This window comes from Xiphophorus maculatus, chromosome 22 (genome assembly GCF_002775205.1).
Source record: "Xiphophorus maculatus strain JP 163 A chromosome 22, X_maculatus-5.0-male, whole genome shotgun sequence".
Classification (NCBI taxonomy): domain Eukaryota; kingdom Metazoa; phylum Chordata; class Actinopteri; order Cyprinodontiformes; family Poeciliidae; genus Xiphophorus; species Xiphophorus maculatus.
In genome coordinates this window covers 18,906,049-18,931,133 of record NC_036464.1, presented here as the reverse complement: position 1 = coordinate 18,931,133, position 25,085 = coordinate 18,906,049, and the positions used below count along the sequence as shown (strand labels likewise).

The window sequence follows — 25,085 nt, the reverse complement described above, 5'->3', positions numbered from 1 at the left end:
CTCCCCGTCTCTTAATGGAATATGCATGTACACCACTCTCCGCAATTGTGTAATTTTCTCCATATTAATCCCTCGCTGGAGAATTATTTTTGACATGCTCACTCAAAATTTTATGAAGCTCTTTTCAGCATCAAACATCCCAAGGACTGTGCAGCCTTTTTTTTTTTTTTTTTTTTACAGTTTTACTTGATCTTGTACCTACAAACATATGGCAAGGCTGAACTGCAGCAGTGGCTCAAGTGACCTGCCTTAATGAGAGGAAAATGGAAAATTCTTTTAGCCTCAAGCTTAGGGTTCCATATATCTCATTTATAATGAATAATTAGGAGCGTTGGAATTTTCGGGTTTTCAGACTTGTCAGAGGATGAATCTAACCAGAACATTTTTTTTTTAAAATCCTGTGGTTTTTGCTGCTTTTACTGTTTTTTCCACCTGCCTGGGTGTTTGAATATTCTTTAATGGACAAAGAAATACCATGGTTTGGCGCTGGATATGTGTATAAATCCATTTTGCTCCATCGCCGACTCGCTGTTTGCTTACACTAGGCGTAATGAATCATTAATTCACCGCTGTCACTTTGCAGCCCACAGTCACTATGAGCAGAATTACCTCTCGATTCAGCAGAGAGGTGAGGCAACGCAGATATGGAGGATCTCAAACCTTTTTGCATTTTGTTTCGGTCCATACTGGAAACCAGGGATCTGTTTATGAGTTGAATTGATGAAGCTGTTACCCAGCTCTGGCTGCTGCGAGTTGTGTTGATCGTGCTTCACACTTTTGTAATCCTATTGTCTTTTATTATTCTGCAACCTTTGGCTCATTTTGTTTTCTCTTTTGTTGTATAGGTACTTTTTAGATCAAGTATTCACTTAAACTGAGTTTTAGTACTTTAAGAAATTACTTTTTTAGCCGTGGCAGGTAGAAGAGGAAATTCTGATTAAATTAATTTATATTTGCATAGAAGGTACAAGAACATGGTGATGGTGTTGTTGAAGTACTGTAGCTGTGAGCAATGTACAGTTGCTAAATGTTGAGTGTTTTGAAGTTACATTTGTAATTCACTGTTACATATTCAAAAGCAGCCAGTTGGTAATATACTGTACATAAATAACTTTAGAATCGATAAAACAACTTGAAGTCTCAAATAATTCTGTTAACTACTTATTTTAACCCAGTTAAAAACCATGATGCAGACATTTACGTGCAGTTTTCTGTATTTTCATGAAGAAAGTCATGCACAAACTTGGAGTGAAATAAATTTCTGCTTGAAAGACGCTCCTTGTAATCCTGTTAAACACCAAAGGAATGCTTCCAGCTCGCTGCTAATGGTTTAAAAAAATATTGTGTTTTGAAGACCCTCGTGCTATCCTCTCTTAGTTTAGGGTTATGCATTTAATATTGCTTTCGTTGTCTGACATGTTTGTAAAACTGAGAAAGTTTCTGTAGAGGATTAAAAAAAACAATCAGCAGACTGTGTGAATGAAATAAACACATTCGTTCTTAAAACTGCAGTAACTTTTATAAAAAAAAAACATAAAATGAGACAGATAATCTGCTCCTCTGCCTTCTCCCTCTGGACTTGTTGCCATCTGCAGAAATGCATCACACATGGTCAGAAACAACCAATCAGAGCCAGGAGGATGGTCTTAGAGCTGTCAAACATGCTTGTGTATGTGCTTCTCACTCCCTCTACCGCACTGCATGTACACGCTCAAGATTGCTGGTATGCTGCATCGGTGCTAATGGCAGAGATACAATCCAAGGCTATAGGGAAACAGTTTATCCTTCATCATCAATGGCTATGCTTACCACATCTGTAATGCAGGAGAGGACAGTGTGAGCATGATTGAATGTGCTAAGACCTCCTCCTGGCTCTGATTGGCTCAGTAATGTAAAAGAGAAGGTAAAGCAAATGTCAACACCTCTGGTGGACAGTAGTTGTGAAAGAGTCTGTCAGGGGAATCAATACAGCTTCACCACTTCCAGTTAGAGATGCATCATTTAGCCTTTTGCTTTGGTACATGTTCCAGATTTTACACTTTTTTTTTTCTGCCTAAGAACTATAACACATAAAAATAAATGTAAAAAAAAAATCCAGATTTGATAGAGGAAATAGGAAGTTTGCAACAGAATATTGAGTTATAAGTTTATTCCCATTTATGCACGTTTACTCCTAACCTTTAATTGTTTTGTGTTGTAGTTAAAAATGTTCATTATGCTTCTGCTGTTTAATGTGTTTATACACCTCTTGGTTCTCTGCACTCTTTAAAAAAATAATAACAAAATGTAATTTATTTTCATGTTCTATCTGCCATCTGCCAGTCACAGCAGATCAAGGGGAAATTTGTGTGCTTACAATCTTTGAGTCACCTAATAGTTTTGTCTCCTGAAACATTCACTGTGAACGTGCAATGAATATTTTTTTTTTGTACTTGGATGCTTATTAGTAACTGCTTTGAGTCAGTATATCACTTTTATTTTATTTATTTATTCTTTTTTTAATTTTATCTGTGTCTCTCCTGAAGCTCTGGCATTATTGAAGTTGTGTTCAAACTGTTTCTGATCTATTTTTTATCTGATCAAGTTGTTTTTCTCTTCTCACTTTGACTCCTCTGTCTGTTGTGGCTTACTTCTCTATATATGCCGCCAGTGGGGAGTCCTTCATTTGCCTTTAAGTGTTTAGTTCCTACTGTTTGTTTGCGAAATATCAAAAGGTCAAACCACACAAATAACTTGGCAAAAACCAAACAAATCACCCAGAATGTTGTTCCCATGATTATACTAGCAAACGTATTATTCGTTCTGAGTAGATTCTTAGAAATGACAAACATTTTAGGATAATTTATATGTTTAATACTCTTCCCTTATAAAAGTTCCCCACAAGTCTAGTCAATATATGTTTTTGTTGAGACATCCAGTCTCTGATTATGTATAACCATGGGATACGTTTAAAAATTGCAATTTATTTTTGGAAGATGTTGTCGATGTTACAAAATCTTTTAGGGACTGCAACATAAAGGCAGGAAATTGCTTTTCCCTGATGAATGACCTTCTTTATGCGAAGACTGAGAATATTTCTGAGTTGGCATGGGAACTTTGAGAGTGCAGTTGGATTCCTCTGCATATGGATAACTCTTTTTGCGCCTTTCGGGACACAGCAATAAAGCCCTGTTTCTCATAGCTAAATGGAAATGGAATGAGGCGCTGTGTTTGGGAGTCAGTGTTCTCCCATTTCTGATGACCGATGGTAGGAGAGAGATGAAAGATCCCAATGTAAAAAGCCGTACCTCTGCTTCTTTCCTCCCTTCTTCCTCTCCTCTCCTCCTTTCTGCCTCCTCACCTAGCTGCCGTTCATCTTTTGAGTGTCATCAAAGAATGCAAGGGAGGGAGGGAGGAAGGGGGTCTCCCAGTCCAGTTTATGTCACAGCAAATAAATGCAGCCTTGTCTACCTTACTTTTCTCCAGTCTATGTACATTTCTCTAATTCACCTTTTCTTCCCACTGGGATACTTTACCAAGGGAATCAACAGAATAACAAAGACAGGGTTGGCTGAGGGGAGCATATAAAAACGGGGCTTTATTGTTGCTGAACTATTTTAGGTTTTGTTGTTATTGTGATGATGAAACCTTGAGTTACAGCTGGACTAAATAAGCTTAGGAATATTTCTTAATGTGCAGCCAGGATGCAGATGATTTAATAAGCAAGCTGTCCTCAAATATAAATATGGTTTAATGATAAGAAAATGAATGTCATACTTGTTCTTACACCAGTATTGTGTTGCAGTTCAGAATCCCATATAAAAACATGAATGATATAAAGTCTGTAAAACTATTAAAATTATGGAATTACAAATTGGTGTCAATTACAGCAAGTAATGAAGATTTTGAGGCAGCAAACAGACATAGACTATTACACTACCAGCTCTATGTTTGACTGTCACTGTGATGTTTTTTTTCTGGATTTCCTAGTCAGATGTCATTGGACATATGCCTTGCAAAAGGTTACACATTAGTTTTCTCGGTCCACAGAATATTCTACTAAACGTATTGCTGATCATCAAGATGTTTTCTGGCTAATATGGGATGGGCTTTGTGTTCATTTTGGTCAGCAGTGCAAAAACACAAAATCTTACCAAGTATTTCTGGTCTAATTTCTAGTGCAGATATCTCAGTACACTTGAGGTAAGACAAAAATAACTTAGAAGTAACCTTCAAGCAAGATATAGGAGCTTGTTCTAAGTGAAAAAGCATTAGTTCTATTGGCATTTTTCTCATATTAAACTACCAATGCAACTTTTTCCATCAATTTTAATGACTTATTTACTCAAAACAAGCTCTTACAACTTGTTGAAAAGTTACTTGTCAGTTGGTTTTGTCTTATTTCAAGAGCAATAAGATATTTTCATTAGAAACTAGACCAAAAGTACTTTCTAAGATTTTGTGTTTTTGCCGTTTTTATTGTTACATCATGAACACTGAACTTACTTGGTCCCACTGAGGTCTACAGTGTTGTGGATTTTGTTCTGGGCTCTTGTCTGGATGAGTCTGTGTTGCTCTTGTAGATACTTGGGTGGAGTGTTCAAAATCTTTCACATTTTCTCCATTTGTGGATCGTGCCTCTCACTGTACCAAAACTCATTGAATGTACTGTACAAGTCAGGCAGTGGTCAGTCTTGCATGTAGCTATTGGATTTGACTTAAGCTTTCCAAAGACTATTGTTAATCACATCTCATTGTCCATCATCCGTCCATCCGTCCGTCCCTCCATCCATCCTGTTCACACCTCAGTGCCTCACACCTCTTCTTATGCAGTCTGCTCACACTCAGACCGTCTCTAATTGAGTTTTGGACAGCCAGCCAAGCCTCAAACGCTCCGTGTGAGATAAAAGAAATTTTGCATTACAACATCAAAGTGGTGCCTTCTCCCTCACACACATCCTCACACTATGTCTCTTCCACACTCACCAAAACATGAGGAGATTAAATGAACATCTGAGGTCAGTGGAGCTCTGAAGGGTTAATGATCTGGAGACCATGCTCTGATTTTTATTTATTTTTTTAATGTTTATTCACCCCCTGGGCTCATAACTACCCTCGACATGTGACTTATGACCCTCTGAGTATAACTCATGCAATTTACCCAACAACCTTTTTATTTAAAACACTTGCATGAGTGTGTTTGACATGGATTTGACTTGTCTTAACGCAGAAGAGCCAATATTTCACACTGCTTGTTCAATCAGGATCAATAGCGTTAGACGTGCAGCAGGCTTCATTTTTAAAATGTGTTGCAGCCTGTCAGGTTTTGTGTAATTAAGGGGAGACTTAATTACACAAACATCAAAAACTCCATTTAATTTACAAAGTTGTGTATTTTTCTCAGTGCAACACATGGATTTATTTAAGAATATCCAGTCCAGTGTGTATTTGTAGCATCGCTGTTTTCTGTTCAGTTACATTTAAAGACTCTGCTGCAGCTTTATGAGGAACTTCATATCAGTCATAACCCGGTGATCTATTGACTCAGCTAAATTAAGTTGGGGATTTATATGCTGGGAGGAGTGTTGTATTTATTTTATTTAAATGGCCATGAGTCATTTACATCTCAAAAGCCTCTCATCTCACATTCCATTCAGTTTAAAAGTTTCATGAACTCAGCAAGTCTTCCAAGCCGTTCGGAAGCTGTTCATTGCATTCTTAACCATTACTCGTCTCGCTGCCACCTGAGCTGACCCCGATGCAGTAAAAATTCAAACTAATTTGTGGAACTGTCCTGTTTCTCATCAGAGGTGAAATCAGGGAGAGTGTGCAGATCGTTTATCATTTTTCTTGCGCACCTAATTGAATATTTTAGGTCCCTGTGTTTCTTCTACTTGGCATTACAGTAATTCAGTGCAATAGTATGAAATATTTGTAGATTACAAATCAAACAAACTGCTGTAAAATGGTTGAGATATCCATACCTATGTTGTTTTTTTAAATTGTGCATAAAAGTGAAAACCAGTCTATATAAAAATCACATTTGTTAAACTTAGACGTTAGTCTGGTTTCCTCATTAGACAATCTAATATTTTTTTTCTTCTTTGGATGAGCTCATTTATTTTTCATGGCCTTACTGTGATGTTCAGGGTAATGAAAGGGAGTTTTAGGGAGTGAGGTCTATCTGAACTATCATCAGGTAAGAAGTAAGGTTTAACTGGATCTGATACCCAGTCCAAACACCCACACTCTCTTTTATATTTAACGAATTATCAGTCAATCTAATGTTCATGCTTTTCTGTCAAGTTTCTGTCGAATCTTAATCCCCATGGAAATATTGGATAAGATTTGACAAGATTTGACATGATATGACTGTTTACATATCCAGGTGGTTATTTTTTTTAACATAACTGCTGATGTCTTTAACATCTTTTAAAATTGACTGCAAAAACCAGAGATATTGTCTACATACGGAATTAGATGCCTTTAAATAATTGCTAAGCAGAAAGTGGTTTGCTTTTAGCAAAGGTTTAAGGCAGGGGTGTCCAAAGTCGGTCCTCGAGGGCCGACATTCTGCATGTTTTAGTTCTCTCCCTGGTTTAATGCACCTGGATCAAATAATGGCTCATTAAAGGCCTGAGAAGAACACTGACATGCTGAGAAGGTTGTTACCTTCCAGGAAGAGAACTAAAGCATGCTGGATGCCGGCCCTCGAGGACCGACTTTGGGCACCTCTGGTTTAAGGCCTAGCTGTTGTGTTGCCTTGCCCTTTTCCCTGGAAATATTACACAAGAATACTCAGCAACTGACAGTGGCAGATTATTTTCACCCCTTATGAGTTTTGTGACAGGCAGAATATTTGTTGTGGTTAAATGTGGAAGCAGCAGTCAAAGATACTGTTCAAAGTTGTTTTTTTTGTTCTTTTCTCCTATTGCTCTTAAAATAATTCCAACACAAGAACAGACTCAGTTTTAACCATTCTGATTTTAAAAGATCCTTTTTCTTCCTTTAAGCCTTGGAAAATTAAGCCCCATAGTTCAACCAATCTGTCCTTGATTTCATGCTGTCTGCTCTCCGACTCTGTCTTGTTTTCATCTGCACCCATGAGCTTTATCGGGGTTGCTTCGCTTCCATCTGTTTCCCAATCAATTTGATCTCATTTCCTGCCAATTGGTCCACCTCCATGGGTTAAGGCTCATTTAATAGGAAGCGTTGCATGTTGAGACTCATCAGCTGTAGTTATGGTGATGAGATCACCAACCTCTTTAGCGTTAGAGAAGCTTGTCTGGGTTTCAGTGTTGGAGGTAATTTGGATGGAGATATTTTGAAATGTGTGCTTGCATTAAGAAAATGGGGAGCTTTAGCAGATGGCTCATCTAATTGATCAATTTTAACAAAGAAGGAAGTTAATGAGGAAAAACAGGGAGTCTGCAGGTCAGTTCTTTGTTAAAAGTTTCTGTAGTTTTCTTTTATCCATGTTTTTTTTCATTCTGGAGAAACCATCGAGAGACACTGCACCAAATTAAATGGACAGTGTCTCTTAAATCTTCATGCAGCTCTGTGAAAAGATCAAATATTTGACACCATGGTAAACCTTGTTTACTATACAGCATATTGTTACATGTATTATTGGAGAAAAGTAATCCATAGAGGGATGCTGCCAGTTGTTTTGACAAATTCATATGGAAATGTCAAAATTTACACAGAAACATAAAAATAAAACCCCAGATAATATATTTATACATTTAGACAGCAAACAAAATTTGTTGTTGGCTTCTTAGCAACCTCCCTGATCAGTGTAAACTCAAAGTTGAATCTAAATCAAAAGTATTTACAAAAAGCGCTAGATTAACGTCCTTTATTAATGTGCAAGGTTGTTGGACATTTCTTTAGCACATGAATTGTACACCACGTTCATCACATTATACACTTGTGAAATGATTTATGAAGTTTATTTTTTTTTTGTCCCTGCCTCTCTGCAGGGGCGTGTGCGCTTTTGACGGCCATCGTTAAACAGGTGAACCTCCCAGTCTTCCGAATATTCCTCCTTATTGTTTTATTGCCACTCTCTTAAACATTGTAAAATTTTATCATCATCTTACATTTACTTTAAAGCTACCCCAAGCATGGTGCCTTCCTGTTTTTTTTAAAGAGCAATCTGATACCCATGAAGTATTTGTCATTCACATTCCCCATGCTGTCAGAGCTTCTGTCCTTATTCAAGTCCGACTCTGAAGTGCAGCAAGGCAGAGGGGTTTACAGAACAATCCTCTGTGTCCTCACTGGAGTGACAGCGAAATATATTCTTTCCTCTCATGAATTTTAACTTGTGCTTTGATTCACAAAGTGGGGTGTTGAACAGGAGGAGACAGAGCAGGTCTGCCGGTCGGCCAGCTCCACACATTATTAACCACTCCCAATTTATATAAACTGGAAGAGACGCTCTGGAAAATCTTCTGGACTCCCAACAACCCATGTTGTCTAGTTGAGTTCCTGTAATTTAAGATAAGCTGTTCTGGCCCCTTGACTGCATGCAATTGAGTTTTCTGGTTGATATACATAAACCAATTAGCAGGATAACTCTTTTCCATCTTTGTGGCTAGAAATCCATTTTGTACTTCCTTTGCATTAGCATTCAAAAATTTGTTTTTTTTTTTGTTTGTTTTTTTAAATACACGATCATCTAGATCTAAACCATTCCAGAAAGCCTGTCTTCTATTTAGCAGGAAAAAAAGGATATTGATTTTGTGTAATTGCTGTATGTTATCCACAATGCAGAGCTGTGGTGTCTGCATGCTGTTCGCGGAGTAGCCGGTCTTATCAGCGGGAGCAGATGGAGAGCGTCCAAGTGAGAGGCTCAGTCTGGCTCCATGTATGTCATAAGTAAGAGGATGACCTTGGCTGAGTCTCAGCCACAGTTCAGCTGTAAGAAACACTCTGTTTCTGTCCTTTTCCTCCTGTCTTTCTGTTTGTGTCAGTGTTTTTACTTTACTCGCACACAAACTGCTTTGCTCCTAAACGTTCCTACATGAATAGCTACAGCTAGAGACAAACATACTCCTCCACTTTACCACACTGAGGTGCAAAGGCTCTTCCTGTACATGCAGTTGATTAGAAAAATAGTTGCATCTTTTTTCCAACTGTAGAACTATTTTTATTGGTTATAAAAAATTACTTTCGTGCCTGAAATTTTTGTTCTATTCTTTTACTCCACAAGCACACATGAATCAAAAGCAGTTTTTAGAGAATCAGTTCTTCTTAGTAAGTCAAACAGTGAGCAAACGAGGATGTCAAGAGCTTTCCTGGTAGATTTATATTGTACTTAAGCTGGGCGAGATAAGAGTCTCCATTTCGGAAGTAGAGAGATTTCAAGTTGTCATGACTTTCGTGCTGTTTATGTTTAATATGAACAGTCCAGCCTCTCGCATATGAGTTGTTGCAGCAATACTTTCTACCATGTTTTCTTTTACTGTGATAATTTGCAGTAATTGCCAGTTTTCTCTGATAACGTAGGAAAAAGAAGAACAGAAGATTCATTTTTCATGTTTCAGACATGAACTTTAATTCTGTTTAATAGAACATGATGGACTACAACAGTCCATGTGATACTTAAATGTGGAAGGGGGAAGTATTTTGGTTGGACACTTTGGCACGAAATAGATTGAATGCAGAAAAAATCAAAAACCACTTAACCCATCCATCCATCCATCCATCCATTTTCTAACACCCTTGTCCCTGGTGGGGTCAGGAGGGGTGCTGGTGCCTATCTCCAGCCAACATTCGGGGCGAGAAGCGGCGTACACTCTGGATAGGTCGCCAGTCTGTCGCAGAAAACCATTTAACCCTAAATTTAAAATCTCCACCTGGATATTTTTGCTTATTTTAACTGTCCGCACTTCTCTAAATGTCCTGTGGGTAAATATATTTGCCCATTTATCCATAACAACTGGAACTTTCAATATCTAGCAAGTTATTTGCGCAATTTACCATCTATTAAAAGAACGGCCCTAATTTCACTCCCTGCTATTATGTTGAAAGTACCATAATAACCCGATATTATTGTGCATCGTCTCCCCTTTCAGAAATCATTGTAATTTTTCAGATTCCGCAAAGTGTGGCGGAATTACGGTACTGCAAATTTGACTGGATCGCCGGCGCTTCAATTAGGACTAATATGGTTAATCTAGGCAATAAAATTGACAAAAATATATCCTCATGTTTGATACATTTCATAAACTTTTAGATGCTTTTTTCACAGACATTCTTCAACCCTTGTTTTCAGGGTAGAGTGGGCTCCCAATATGCAGAGGCCGTAGTCCTCGATGTGGCCGTTGTGAGTTCAATGACTGTCAGTTAAGAGCTCTAGTGCCAAAAATAACTATGAAAAAATGAATAAAATTGAGAAGTTTGAGGTTTATTTCCTTAGAATAATTCATTATGAGACTGGGAATTAAAACTTCATGACGTCTTATCTCTCTGCTTTACACAAGACTTCTTCATATATACTGTATGACAAGTTACTGCTGTGTTTATCTGGGTAATAACCGTCTCATAACATTGTGGGAACGTCTTTGTCATTACTTGGATATGCCGTGTCATTTGAGGCTCAGATCAAGGCTCAGCGCAGATTTAAAGTGGAAACTTGAAAACAGTAATTGTATCGCTCAGTCCTCCTCACGGCTCACTCAAAAACGCCCCTGCAGACCCAGCTTAGCTTTAGAGCAGATAGGCCAAGCGAGGTTGTTAGCATTAAGATGAAGCACTCCATCCTGTTAGGATGCCTTAAAATAGGATGCAGCTGAGGAAATATTTAAATTCTACATGGTCTCTTATTTGTCTGTGTGCAGCTAGTGTAAATGTCAGTAGTGAAAAAAAATGATGCAAAAAGAATTGTAATAAATGCCATGTGGATGTCTTTTAGAACAAATATTTTACACATTGACCTTTAGGATATAATTTGTATTGGCAACACAGAACACACAGTGTTCATTTGCTTAATGTTTCTGAAGGTGTTGAAAATAAAAAGTTATTTGAAAATTAGTATCAAGCCCCAACCTTCTCCATGTTCCACTTCATAGCCTTTTTTTCTCCACTTAATCCAGCTTCCACTTTTTTTTTTATTAAATGTACTTTCAGTCTGGGAACAGCTCCATTACTTCTGATTATTTTTAATGGCAGGCTCATTCTTTTGTAGTGCATTCATATTTGTCTCTCAAGACTTGAAGACTGTTTTAATGAGCTCTCAAAAGGTCTCCTTCCTTAGCCCTTGGCTACATCCAGCTATGTGCAGCAGGCAACTCTAGTAGACCCAGACTATATAAGGCATGAACACTTCCCTAGACATGAAGACATGCCATTCTTCCCTTTGACAGATATTATCCAGTGGGAAATGGTAGACACATACCTCAAGCAGAGCTTTGATTAAAGTGCATTAGACAAACAAAGAATAAAGATTTCAGCAACTCTGCAATGTAAAGGTATATTGCAGGGAGCGCATAAAAGGTCATCATAGACGCTAAAAAGATGACGCTTGAACGGCAAATAGAAGATTTTTTTATTTTTATTTTCTTGCTTTGCTTTATGATGAAAAATGTATAATTCCTTGTTGGAGAGAGCAGCCATTTTGGCTCAAGGCAATCGTTCCGAGTGTCATAGTTTTTCTCTCCTGTTCATGTTTGACTCCGTTTTCAAACGCAGCAATGCTATAGGTATTCCACTTCCTAATTTGGACATATGCTTTTTAACACATTCGTTGTTTTTTGTCTCCTTTCTTCCTCCCTCCCTGTCTGTCTCCAAGACACTATGATCCGACTGAAAGAAGATGATCGTGCACCCCCAGTTGACAGCATAGACACCGAAAAGCACTCTGCTGAAAGGTGACCTCCAGACTCTTCACCTCCCGGCAGCGTTTGGTGAGTTACACATGGAAAAAAAAAAACAAGAAACCTCTTGTATTCACAAATGACACTGTCATCTCTCGCCCTGTCAACTGTCTATACCTTCAGGGCATTTTCCTAATGTTCACGTTCACAATATTTTAAATTGCACTGTCAAAAACAGAGCCTATTATATAATGGTGACTTTTATTACAAACTCCCTTTTTTTTTTTTTTTTTTTTTTTAGAAAGAAACCATTTCTTTTAACCATTTGTTGAGTCATGTAATGTTAAGTAGAATTGATGTTTTTACCTGTAAAGTGGTGACTTATATTGAAAGATGCATCTCTGACCTACAAGGAATTACGCAGTAGACAATATGATTCAAGATGTTTTTGGAAATATGTTCTTTTTTTTTTGGTCAACAAGGAGGAAAACAGTAAAATATGGGTTAAGCAAAATCACAATATATGGCAAGTTCATCGAAATTACATATTTTCATGAGATTGTTCATGTTTATCATCCATTTATAAATTATTACTCTCATTTTGGGTCACTGGAGTCCCAAAAACTTTTTTTAATCCCTTTCCAGACTGATAGATATGAATGACATTTTTTCTCGTCTGTTCTTAAATGTCATTAAATGTAGGCATGATGATATTTGAGATCTTTCACCCTACTTTATGTTGTCAGAGCTTGTATTTATATCCGTTTCTTGACTCCACTGGTTTGGCACGAATCAGGCTGGCTATTGCTACTGACATAAAACCAATATAATCACAGTTAATTTGTGTTTTAACAAGAGGTGCGATTATACTTCTGCATAGGGCCTTGTTGGTTTGATAACTTTTCCCGTTAATTAAGAAAATCTTAAGTTGAAATGAGCTTTTTCTATTGACTCAAATTATCTTTTATGCTAAAATTTGTTTGATGATTTGAAACTCGAAGGTGTGCCCAAAAAAACAAAAAACAAGCAGTGAATCTATTAAGGGGCAAACGGTTTTTTCAACACTTTATTTGATGCATCTTGTCATTTGTAACTATGCAACAATGTTTTTGGTTGTAACCCTAATCGTCTCATCTAAAATATAACTTAGTTGACTTCAAGATTTATGAGAGAATCAGGTTCAGTACTGATATTTTTTTTATTAAACTTCTCCCTTTTCTATAATATATACTGTATCTTGTTTATCAATTTTTAAACAATTGCAATTGTTCTTTGCTAAACATTCCCCTAAGTTACCATCCTTTTAAATAATAAAAAAAAAGTCCAAGAATGAGAATTGGCTCTTTTGAAATAAATGGAAGAATGTTCTCCTTGCAGTTTACATGCAAATTATGCTCAGTCATTAAAATAACTAACAATATCAAATAAAACACCACAATCTTGAGTAGTGCTTGACAGGTGTTTTTGTCTTAAGTCTCATTAATTGGGTTAGAACTTTGATAGAGGGATCTTGTTGTCTAGAAGATCAGCAGTTTGAGTTCGTATTCTCACCGTGTGTCTAAAGTTTTTATATGTTGCTTCAGTGTCCTTCCAAAGTCCAAAAATTATACATGTTTGATTGGCTTGTGAGTCTAAATTGACTGAAGGAAAAAGCAAATGCATGCATGCTTTGCTGTCTGGTCTTTCTTTGTAATGTGCTTTGGAGGTACCATTTTCTTGCCTGATGATAATTGCAAGGAGCTTCAGTCCTAAAGCCACACTGAACAATGCAATACTCAGTGAACAATACAATTGGTCTGGACTTTAACCTTACATTGCTTTAATTCCATCGCTGGGATTTGCACATTCGTCTACAAAGCACCCACAAAATTTGTCTGTGCCTAAAAAAAGGAAACGGCCATGGGAAGCAATCAGTTGTTAAAGACTTCACTTGTCTCTGAGTTTGTTTGGACTTAGTGACATGTCCAACTTACTCCTGCTGTTACTTCCTTATCAAAAAAGTACACAGAAACTCACCCTCACCCTGAAGCTTTTTTGGGATGATTTAAAACAATCACAAAAGTAACTGAAGAAGTTTTCTTTTTTTGCACCGATGTGATATAATCACTGTGATGAGGCAACTAGGGGAACGTACAGACCCAGAAGGTATGCAGGGCTTGATTAAACCAAATGAATTGCTTTGAAAAGAGAACACCAGAAATGATGTTAAAGCCAAAGTATAATTACTACATCAGAAGTATCGGGCAGTTCCTTAGCAACTGAATTAATACATGAGCTGCAAACAAAATTGGAGACGCCAGTGTTTTGGACGTAAGACTTAAAATTATACTTGTGAACTTGGAGAAATACATTCAATTATTTCTGTGACTGACTTGTGGCTGAAACAACATTAATGAAAACAGTCACCAAGGTCTAATTGGAGCTGGTGTGGACCGGAAAGTAAGAAAATGTACTTTTATGGAGTATTTTCTCCGCTTTATTTTGCTCCGACCCAACATTTCTCTCTCCTGTACAACTGTTCACATTCATCAGCACCTCTTAAAAATATGAATTGGAAGCCTTATACTTAAATAATCTTTCAATGCAATATGACACTGAAAAAAACAGCTCTCTAACAGTGGGCTTTGGAGATTTTCTTTTGCTATTAGTCCTCACTGTATGCAGCAGTAAGATAAACTTCCAGTTTCAGTTCCAGTTGGCTTAAACTATGATTACTACTCTAGATATGAGCAAGTTCAGGTCTGGATTCATTTTCTTCTAGCGATTTCCTAGAAGATCAACACACACCTGCCATACATGAAAGTCATGTTGTCATGCATTTTTGCATTTTGAGGAGTAGTAATGAGAAATGGTCTGCTCTTCCACGTTATATTTATTACCTAGGAAAACAAAAACATATTTGTTTGTAAGACGTAATTTCTGAAGCAGTAACCTTTAACACAGTATAAATATAATAATCTTATACTGAAATAATATTTCTATCATTCTAATGAGAGGGCATGTCTTTTTTGAACATTATAGGTCTGGTATTGAATTGATGATTGATATTAAGCATTAATTTGAAAGTAAGGAACGCCGAGTAATAATTGTTGCAGTCAAAGACATACAGAAATGTTAACTCAGGCAAGTTAGCCAAAGGGGAAAGAACATCTATTATTGAAGTAATGGGTACACAGTAAATGCTGCCACTTTGTTAGTGTCAGTGGGTTTACGGTTTGTCACCCAGCATTTCCCTGAGTGAGGGTATACCAGCAAGAGTGGTTAAAAGCACTCAAGCATCAGACAGACTTCCCTCAGTGCACTTGTAATTTGGGTTTGTGGTAGCACGAGGCCCAGGCGCGGTTATGCAAGAGATAATAACAAATACAGTTGTGTGCAAGTGTGACAGGACACATTAACAATGGTTGTCCACTGTTTATTCTTCTTGTCGTTAGAAAAAATATTTGAAGATTTTTCATTATGACTCACTGTACATGGTGAAGAAGTGTTGTTGGTTCTTTTCTAATTTGGGGTTTTAAGCACTTTTAAAATGTTTGTTGAAGATAAATCAGAAGTGTTTTGCATTTAATTTTCACTTTTTTATGCTATACATAAAAAATCTGCCATTTGCAGATATTATACTGCTTTGTCAGAAACAACAAATCAGAGCCAGGATGAAGGTCTCAGTGCTGTCAATTATACTTGTGTATGCTACACAACAGACAGTTTCCTTTAAGTTGGTGATATTGGTGTTTTGTTTTCCACACCATGTTTTTCTTGACAAATTATTGAGTTTGTCTTTTTAATTAATTTACTTTTAACAAGGGTAAGAGAACAAACAGGGTTTTTTTGACACTATTTTGACAGAAAAATATTTCTCTGTCACCTCAATAAAATTTCATCCGTCTCATTAATGCTTTTTGAACCACATAAATGGTATGATTGAATTATTTTTTAAATTTTCAATCTGTACTTTTTAGAACCTTTTTTCAATAAAAAATACCCAACCACTCTCCTGCATAGAAAATTATTTTTTTATTTTTTTTGTAAAGTGTGCTGCACTTCAGTGACATTTTATTAATGAAAATCTCATTTAAAGGAAATTGTTGAAGTCTGTAGGCTAAATCATGGGGTTAAAATTCAGTTAAACTGCAATCAATCTGCTTAAGCCAATAGGAAGTTTTTCCATCAACTATTTTAAAGGACCTCGCTAAGTCTCTATTATTATTCCTCTCAATTTTAAGATGGAAATCCGTCAAAGTGGAACTGATGAAGGGATTGTGAGAATAAAAGGTGAATTATAGTGAGGGATCCAGTCCACAGGGACTTCATTAGCTAGTCAGGGCTCCGTATTATAATACTTCAAACATTGTAAAGCCCTATTTGGTATTCAGCTCCAGTTCTCAGGGACTCAAATTCACAATTAATGACTAATCTTAGTCCTTTAATAAACACATAAATAAACACGGGTATTTACACTGAGGTCTCTCTGTTGGAGAAAGAATCATAACAAGCAGAGGTTTTTTTTTGTCTGTCCTACCAAAAGAAACTCTTCAACAAATGGCTATCTCTGTTTAAATTCCTCTGAAACCATGTTGGTGTTTAGAGTCATATCAATCATAATTTATGGCGTAAAACATGATTAAAGTCATTTGAAATGCACTATGTAAAACTTGACATTTCTTTGCACAGGAGCACAGCAGCACAAGGCATGATTCCCCAGGATCACTGGTGTTAATGGTCATTTTCCTGTATATCTCCCATTTTCATAATGGCCCTTCAATGCAGTGGGATCAGCAAGGACAGACATATTTTATAAGGAATCTTTGCATCAAAGATTAAGCACAACTTTCTCTCTTGAAAAGTGTGGCACCTTTGCCCAAACTTGTACCATCACTGATTTTGAGCACAGTTTTCTTTACAGACACTTTTGCGAATATCTAACTAAAATATCTGACTCCTCTTCATTTTATTTCTAGAATCCTTTCATCTTCTACACGGTTGGTGAAACTTTACTTTTTTTATAGCAGCTAAAGTGTGTGCCAAATTATCTTATGCACATAAGGGACCTTGTTAAAACAATCTCACCACTTGAACTTAACTTCTGTCACATTACAACCACAAACTCTATGTATTATTTCTGATTTTGCATGACTGACTAAAGCAAATTATGGGCTCTCCAATGAGGTCTGGTGTGAAACAGTTCAAAGATTATGAACAAATTTGCAAAGTGCCTTATATTACTCAGTTATCTCTGGAAACAACATATTATACATGCTGCTATATGGATCTGCATTGCCAGCATGCATATTTTGTTCATTGTGAATTAGTTTTTATGTGTGTTTTGTTGTTGGAACCCAGGTTGCAATAAAATTCATATTGCTTCCTAGAAAAGCAGTGGTTATAAGGTATGTTATATTTATTTTATATTAGAGTATCAACAACATTATAGAAAGTATGATTTAGTTTGTGCTGGTTTTTATTAACACTCTTGTTAGATAAAAAAGGTATTAGGAACAAGTCAAGACAGAAACAAATCAGAGACGGATACTGACAAATGTTTGTTTCAAAGATTTTTACTTTATCAAGGAGTGGGATGAGTTTACAAATGCAGGTCAACTCACTCTCTGTCTGCAACAGAAATCAACTCACCTTTATAGTTTGTCTTAGCAGAATTGAATATGGGCGCCCTGCAAACCTGTAAAAGCATCTCATGCAATGACTTTTTGCTATTCATCACAGGGAACAATACATTTCTGCAATGCTGAAGAGTCTGAACAAAGCCACAGACAGCAAAAGTCATCAAAAGGTTACATTGACCTTTCCACAGACAGATGTCTCAGAGCTCTAAAGGTAAATGAGCATAAAATAACATTAATGAGTAAATGATATGCCAAAAACAATTTAATTATTAAATATAAAAAGAATCTTAATATTATGAGCAAAAAATGGAAAGTGGATATAAGAGTAGATGCATATCAAAACTGAATATAGTAAAATGAGTAAAACACAGGTAACATAAATATTACAAAAATATTTATGTAATATAGCTATGTTTCTCCATAGCTTCACATTATGTTTTCCAAAACTTCAACTCACTTCAATTATACAAAAGTTCTGTCAATGAGAGGACCAAAAGTCAGCCAAACTGGACAACCTTTGGAAAACATAGATGAAGATGAGACAAGTAAACCTGATTCATTTACTTGAACTTACCTCACTACTAAATGTTACAAGAGCTAATAAAAAAAACATATTTTACACCCAATTTACTCTGAGCATACACAAGCTCTCAGAAAAGGTGCAAATACCATGGCAACATATTACTAAATATTTTATGTTCTTATCCTCAGTATCTTTTACTTTGTAAATGTATTTGTGCCAGATGTGTCAGCTGCATTTGGGGACACTATTGAGCTTGGAAACCACACAGAATGGTTGCAGAGATGGAGCTGCCCTGCGGGTAAGCAGTGAAACCTATGTGTACAGATTGAAGAAGTCATGGGTATTAAAGAAAGGAGAAGTATCACAGCTGGGATGGTGCAGAACCACAGGCGTGACATTGTGTCTGATGACTTTTCATGCTGGAGTCAGAACTCATAGCTACTGTCATGTAAAAATGAAAGCCGTCTCAGTCCCACCACGAACAGCCATGGTAAAAAAAGAAAGTACACCCTCTGTCGGTTGGTGGTTTGTGATAGTCACATTACTGATGAACTTAGCCAGGTTTGATAGAACAAGTTTGACATTGTAGGTATTTTAAATAGCTTTTAAGAAACAATAATACAAAGTTAAAAATATGCCAGAAAAACCAGACATGAACAAACTAGAAGTTAATATTAGTGTATTTTATTTTGTCATGATTTATGCTACTGAAACTTAAACATGTTGAGGTTCCTCTTAACAGTAGCAGTTATTAGTTATCTGTGAGTCGAATGTTTATAAATAGGTTGTTTTGCAGTTCTTAATGTGTAAGAGTAGCTCAATGCGTAGTGTAATGAGTTTCTGTTCTAACTCGGTATTTTCTGAGATCTTGGCACCTGGTATGTTGTTGTTTGGTTTTAAGCCAGGATGCAAATCTAACCTGCTCATTCTATGACTATACTTTAATTAAATTTAGCTTTGGCTCAACTTTTCATCTTTATTTGTCACTGTATTGTCACTATACTGTAATGTCCTCTTTTCTTTGGACTTTTTTTGTTGTCAAAAAGAAAATAAAACTGAAAAATTGGTTTTAACAATTAAAAGCTCAATCAGTGTTTTTCTGGATCTAATAAAAATATAAAAACACAATTTACTGTATGACATTAGGAAAACTGCTCTGTGTGATGACGTTTGGTATTTATAAGACTTGTGATTATTAGTCAAATACCTAACTATAATAACTACTAGTGTTAATCATTTGGTATTTTGGTTCATTGCAGGTTCTTAATGACTTTTCCACTTCATGACCACAGTTTTATGTTGCATTAATCAACAAGCCTCACCAAACATATCACAAGCCTACAGAGCTTGAATTCATGGTCCATAAATAATTACCTATAATACTATTAAATAGGCAAACTGTTGAATTATTCTATTCAACTTGTTTTTCCCCTCTATTTTAATGCTGTGATGATGATCTTACCATATCAGTAAATGTGTTGTATATTGTTCTGTCCCAAAATAAATTATTTTCTTTCCTTTTTTCTACATACAACTTAGACTCTTCATTACAACAGATTTCAAACATGTCATATGTACGATGTAAACAACCCTCAAGCTCTCACTTGCTTTAAATAGAAATATAAAGAATCTTTTGATAGGGGATGCACTTTCTATTGTTTTAATATATCTATTGAATTCCAATGGTAACATTTAGAAATAAACTTGTATTTAAAGGCCTAAAGAAAACTTTACTTTTGTTTGAGTGAAATTTCCTTCTCCTTTCTTTCTCTCCCTCCTACCCACGAAATTCCCTGCTTTATTATTCCTTCCATTTTAGCTGCCAGAAAACACAGTACCTTCGACAGACACTGTGCAGATGGACCTTTCCAGCTTCTCTCCTGTGGCATAAATATATTTTTATGAGTGGTTTCGATTTTTTGCAGTCCTTCAGTCAGCTTGTAGGCATGTTTTTTTTTTTCCCTGTGAGGCACAGAATGGTTTAGCTGAAAAAAACAACAACAATTCCCAACCTGTTCTCAGTTCAGAAAACATCTCACAGACCTTCAACTCTGTCTTGGCACAACACGAATCTTACTGGACTCATCCTATACACTAACCTTCTATTTTGGCCTCAACTGCAACTTAAAAAAGTTTTTCTTATAGGTTAAACACACATAATGACATATTCTCTTTTCTTTACGGTCATGGAAACTGAAACTACACAACGGCATACTTCAATCCAACACTAAACCGCTAATTTCAAGGGATAATTTATAGTGATGTTCTTCATTCTAATGTGGACACTTACATTTTATTAGCTGTTGGTGACTCAATCACACTACAAGTGTTATTTTAACACTAAAAGTTATAAGGCGACACAAGTTGTCACTGTACACTGCCAGCTAGAGAGAAAAGTTTATTCCATGATTTTAGTGCTTACTTTTAGTTTGAAGCAGGATACTTATATAGCCTCATGTGGGATGGTTGTTACATTCTAATTCATGCACAGTCTACAGCAGACAGGTTGATGAGAATTGCATTGATTCCAAATACATGAAACTGTGAAGAAAATGTACGTGTAATAAACAGGAAAGCATGTGGTTTGGGCTCAGGTCTAAACAATCAGATGAAACAGGATGTCACACAGACATTACTGGGGAAATAAACCCTGCTTCAAATTGCATAAGCAGTAATTTAAATGGAAAGAACTGGGTTTGGTGTAGCTGGTTTTTATGGCTGTTGTGCAGGGCTGCGTCAGTTGAGTGGAAAGGAAAGAGTAGCTGCTGGTTTGAGTGGGTGAATGCCATAGAGCTGAAAGTGTGACAGCCTTGGTGGAGTTGCTTGGCAAACTGAAGAGTTATGCTGTGGAGACACTGTGAAAGGCAGAAAAGATGAAGGTCTGGATCTGATGCTCTGGAAAGGAGAAAAAGAATGCACACAAAATATATACCTGTAGAAAGATCCATGCTAGCGTCACATTTTTGAGCTTACAGATTTTATAGAAAAGTGCAGCTATACAGTATACTGCTGTAACATAAGTTGTCAGGCTTCAATATTTGAGCAAAAATGGTCTAAGAGAGAAGTGCTTGACCTGTCTGTTATAAAGGAGCTAACATCTCCAACAAAAGAGACCTTCACTGAAAATGTGAAGGTCCCACTGCATTGCAAAAATGAAGAAATTGTTGTTTTTCAGTTCATCCAAACAATAATGCAAACAGATGTCAGTCTCGAAATGGGCAAAGATGGCAGAAACCTAAAGACCCATGGCATCATTTGCACTAAACTGTGATCCTACATTTTTGAATAAGTGTGGATGAATACACACTTTTCAAATTTTCACTTGTAAAATTTACAAGGCAACAATTATAAGCTTTTTTGTGTTGGTCTACCAAAAACATTCTCATTAAGATGCATTAGCACTTGTGCGTGTATCATGGCAGAACCATTTTGAGAGATATGGATAATTATGCAAACACTGTACAAGACACATTTCTACAATATTATTTTTATTTTATAATATTTTATCCTAGTTTCTTTCATTAAAATTTCATTTCATAAAGGAATCTTCATTGAGATTTCATAATGCTGGTAAAGATTTTCACTCTTGGTGAACCAAAATCGAGAACAAGAGAGAAGATGGGTCTGCTTGATTGAGTTTTGTTGTTTGCTAGTCAAACCATCAAATGTTCTGAAATATATGGGTAATTTCTAAACATTTTACCTTGGACGTAGCAGTGAGTGCAGCCAAGAAAGCAAAGCTTACCTTGTCCTTCGCCAATCGCTTTGAGTACAGTATGCTCTGTTTTTTAGTTGAGGGTACATTAGAGAGACAGGTAGGCACATGCAAGCAACAACTGAAACTCAAAGCTGACCTGATAGTTAATGAGTGAAATACCCCATCTGGTTTTTGAAAATTATGCCCAAAACATTTCAGCTATTTGTGTTCCCTCAGGAGTAGTCAGGATAAGGCGAGTGAAGCACCACAGACATGATGGCTTTTGCAGGAAATTCAAAGCCTTTTACAGGAAACTCAAAGTTCTGAACTCAAAAACTCTGTGCGCAGTCTGGCAGGGTCACACTGACCCTGTGTGCACTTTTATGATGTTTTTTTTGTGTGTGTTTTTGGAAATTGCCGGTCTGACGGGTTACACCTTCTCCCAAATTAGTCAGAAAAGATAAATGAAACAGAAGCTTGACAATTAATGGTCATATTTTCTTCATTTTATCTTTTGAACTTCTGTCTAAGCAGTTTAATTATTTGGGGTACGCAACTGCACAAGAATCTTCCCATTTTTAAGTCTATGATAAATAGCAAGCCATGCGTCATAGTAGGTTGGTGAAGAATTGCTGAACTGTATCTCCTGGATGTTGTTTCTGGGATGAACATCATTGTGATGATAGATTATTACAGTTTCCACATTTGCTAATCTCTGAAAGGCAGTAAAGCTTCTAGACTTCCAGCTTTGACCAAGAGGCAAAATCTCAGGTGTTTTATTCAATAAACAAGCCAAACAAAGGGAACATCATCCTTTTGACATTTAAGTCTCAGACTCAAAGTCAGAGAAGTAACTTAATTAAAATGCTTTTTGGCTCACCTGTACTATTAGTCCTCTCTTAGGTCACCTATATAGGACATTCGGCTGTTTTTTTGTTATCCAACAATTGTATTGTTATTGAGCTGGTGGTCTAAATTAGAATATATTGTATTTTTTTCTCTAAACAAACTCATTTATTTTTCTGTCAAACTGGACATTTCTAATTTTTATCTTGGATGTTCATTTCTGCCCTATCCCACTCGTCTCCTATACCTTTTTCCCTGTTCTGCTTCCTTCATTTCTCTTTTACCAGGCCATTCATTGTGTATTGGGTATCATTCTGGTGTGATGCAATGTGCAAATTGTAATCCCCAGATTTGGCTCCTGTTTGATAGAAATCTACTTCTTCTTTGGTGGAAATGGGGGGTTCTACGAGCTAAAATTAAGCATGTATTTAATTTCAGAGAGGGATTCACAAACACAAATTATTATTTAATTTAAAACCATATAAAATCCATGTTTTCCCCCTTTGCAGAAAATAAGTTACTTCTATGTTTTTTGTCAACCTTTTGGACGTCACCTTGTTTCTGATGCTAATGTTGATTTGTTTCTAATTTTAACCTCACTTGCAGCGAAACCTTTCTGTTTTAGGAATCCAGCTGTCTGAAGATCAAAATTGATGATTCTGGCTTTAATTAGTATAGCCTGTTTTAGTGATATCAGCAATTCTTTACAGGCTATGCTAATCTGTGCCAGAATCAGCAATGCAATTGGGATGGATGCATGTCTCCATGATGTGAACTTAGATGGTTTTCTGGCACTGATGACACCTAACCCAGCAAACCCAATGCATTTTATCATTTAGTACTTTGTCAAAGCTTTGCTATATAAGTCACACAAAAAGATGGATGGTTACTGGTAACGAATGACCTCTTGTCCTGGTGTCAGACTGCAGTTGAAACAATAATTTGTGATAATAAGAACTGGAAAATACCAGGTGGCCTATATGTCTTGTGTGATACAATAAAGTGGCCTTTACAGGGATTGTTGGGCGAAGCCTTTATTAGTGTAAATGTCAAAGATGATGTCAGTATCTCAAAGTCATCGTTGGGAAAAGTGGATCATCATTTTGAAAAAAGTACACACAATACTGGATCTATAGCAGTGATCATGTTTGCATGGAACTTTTTTCGATTAACCCGGTATGTAAGAGGTCATGACCTGAAAGACACTTATTTTACAGTGTGACAATCTGTAAGCGAAAAGGTCAGGAGCTCATTTGACCTCTGTAATAATAAATGTTAAAAGACAACCTGGTGGCAAACATAAAAATGTCCTAAAATCAAAGCATTTCTTTTTGGAGAAAAGCAACTTATTTGTTTTTCTTTTGGGTTTTTTTTTGTGTGTGTATTTTTCTCAATTTATTTCTTTATATCTACATACTACTACAGAGTTTTACAAGTTCAGTGCTCGAGATAAACTGTGCTGCAAGTTCTACTGGCATCCCTGTTCTAACAAACTTGAATCAAGCAAATGGTTCATCAGCGTGTGAGCAGAACTTGCTGACATGCCGAGGATGTAATTCAGCCATTTGGTCCAGGTTTGTTGAAGCAATGAGGGATTTAAAAGTTGCAGGACTTGGGCTCTCTAGGACAGGAGATGACGACTCCTGCTGTAGGATTTGATGTTTTTCATATATGATTAAACTTTGGTATTAATATATATATAGATATAGATATATACTTATATATCTATAGATATATATCTATATATCACACTTTGAAGCAGATATATACCTATATCTGCTTCAATATCTATTTTGAAAGATTGAAAGATCACTAAATGCTTAAAATAAAATACAATAAGCCCCACATACAAGACAAATAAAAAAAGTTAACTCACTTGTGCACTCAGATTCCTAAACCATGTCTGTTTCTTCTAATTTTCCTCAAATGTGCCTTCTATTAATTTCAGGGCAAATTGTATTCTTTCTATGACAGAAATGCTGGACACAACTTAATACCAAAGTTTAATTATTGGAACATTTGCTTGATGTTTTTTTTTTTTAATGGCTTTTCTAGCTGCAGCTATATGGTTAAAATTCCAACTTTTATAACCTCGGTTTTCCCATTAAGTGAAGCTCTTTCCAATTAAATTGAATATGATGCTAAATTCTTGTCATTTCTGTGCAAGATGAGAGTATATAAAAATAATTTGCTCCCGGAAAACTGCAATTTCTGTTGTTGCCAGGAAAACCTGTATGTATGTAGTTTGAACATTTGAAATATGAGACCTGGACATTATTTGTAATCTAAATGTTCTCCCTATGGCCAAACATATTATATTCTGCTGAAAATTACAATAACTTCAGCTGTGGACAATATTTTGCCCACAGTTCTTTTGACGTGAGACTTTTTCCCCCCATGTTTACTTCATTTTAAGAAAAATTAAGAGACAAAGATATACTTTGGGAATTACTCTAATCATTTCATTTAATATTTCTGAGTAAAAATTCAGGAGGGAAGGGCACGCGGCGGGACGCTCGCATCAGGGCGCATTGTTAATTTGGTGCCGGTTTGTGTCGACATTATTTGCTTGTCGACACAAACCGGCAAGCAAATGC

General features: G+C 36.4%; 1 protein-coding gene across 2 annotated transcripts in view; it reads left to right on the top strand.

Moving 5' to 3' along the window:
• LOC102238152 (muscarinic acetylcholine receptor M3-like) overlaps nucleotides 1-25,085 on the top strand; it is an 86,719-nt gene that overhangs the window by 20,443 nt on the left and 41,191 nt on the right. For both annotated transcript variants that reach the window (XM_005808834.2, XM_023327078.1), the window contains exon 2: nucleotides 11,777-11,891. The gene's annotated coding sequence lies outside the window, so the exon portion shown is untranslated. The remainder of the gene's footprint in view (nucleotides 1-11,776; nucleotides 11,892-25,085) is intronic.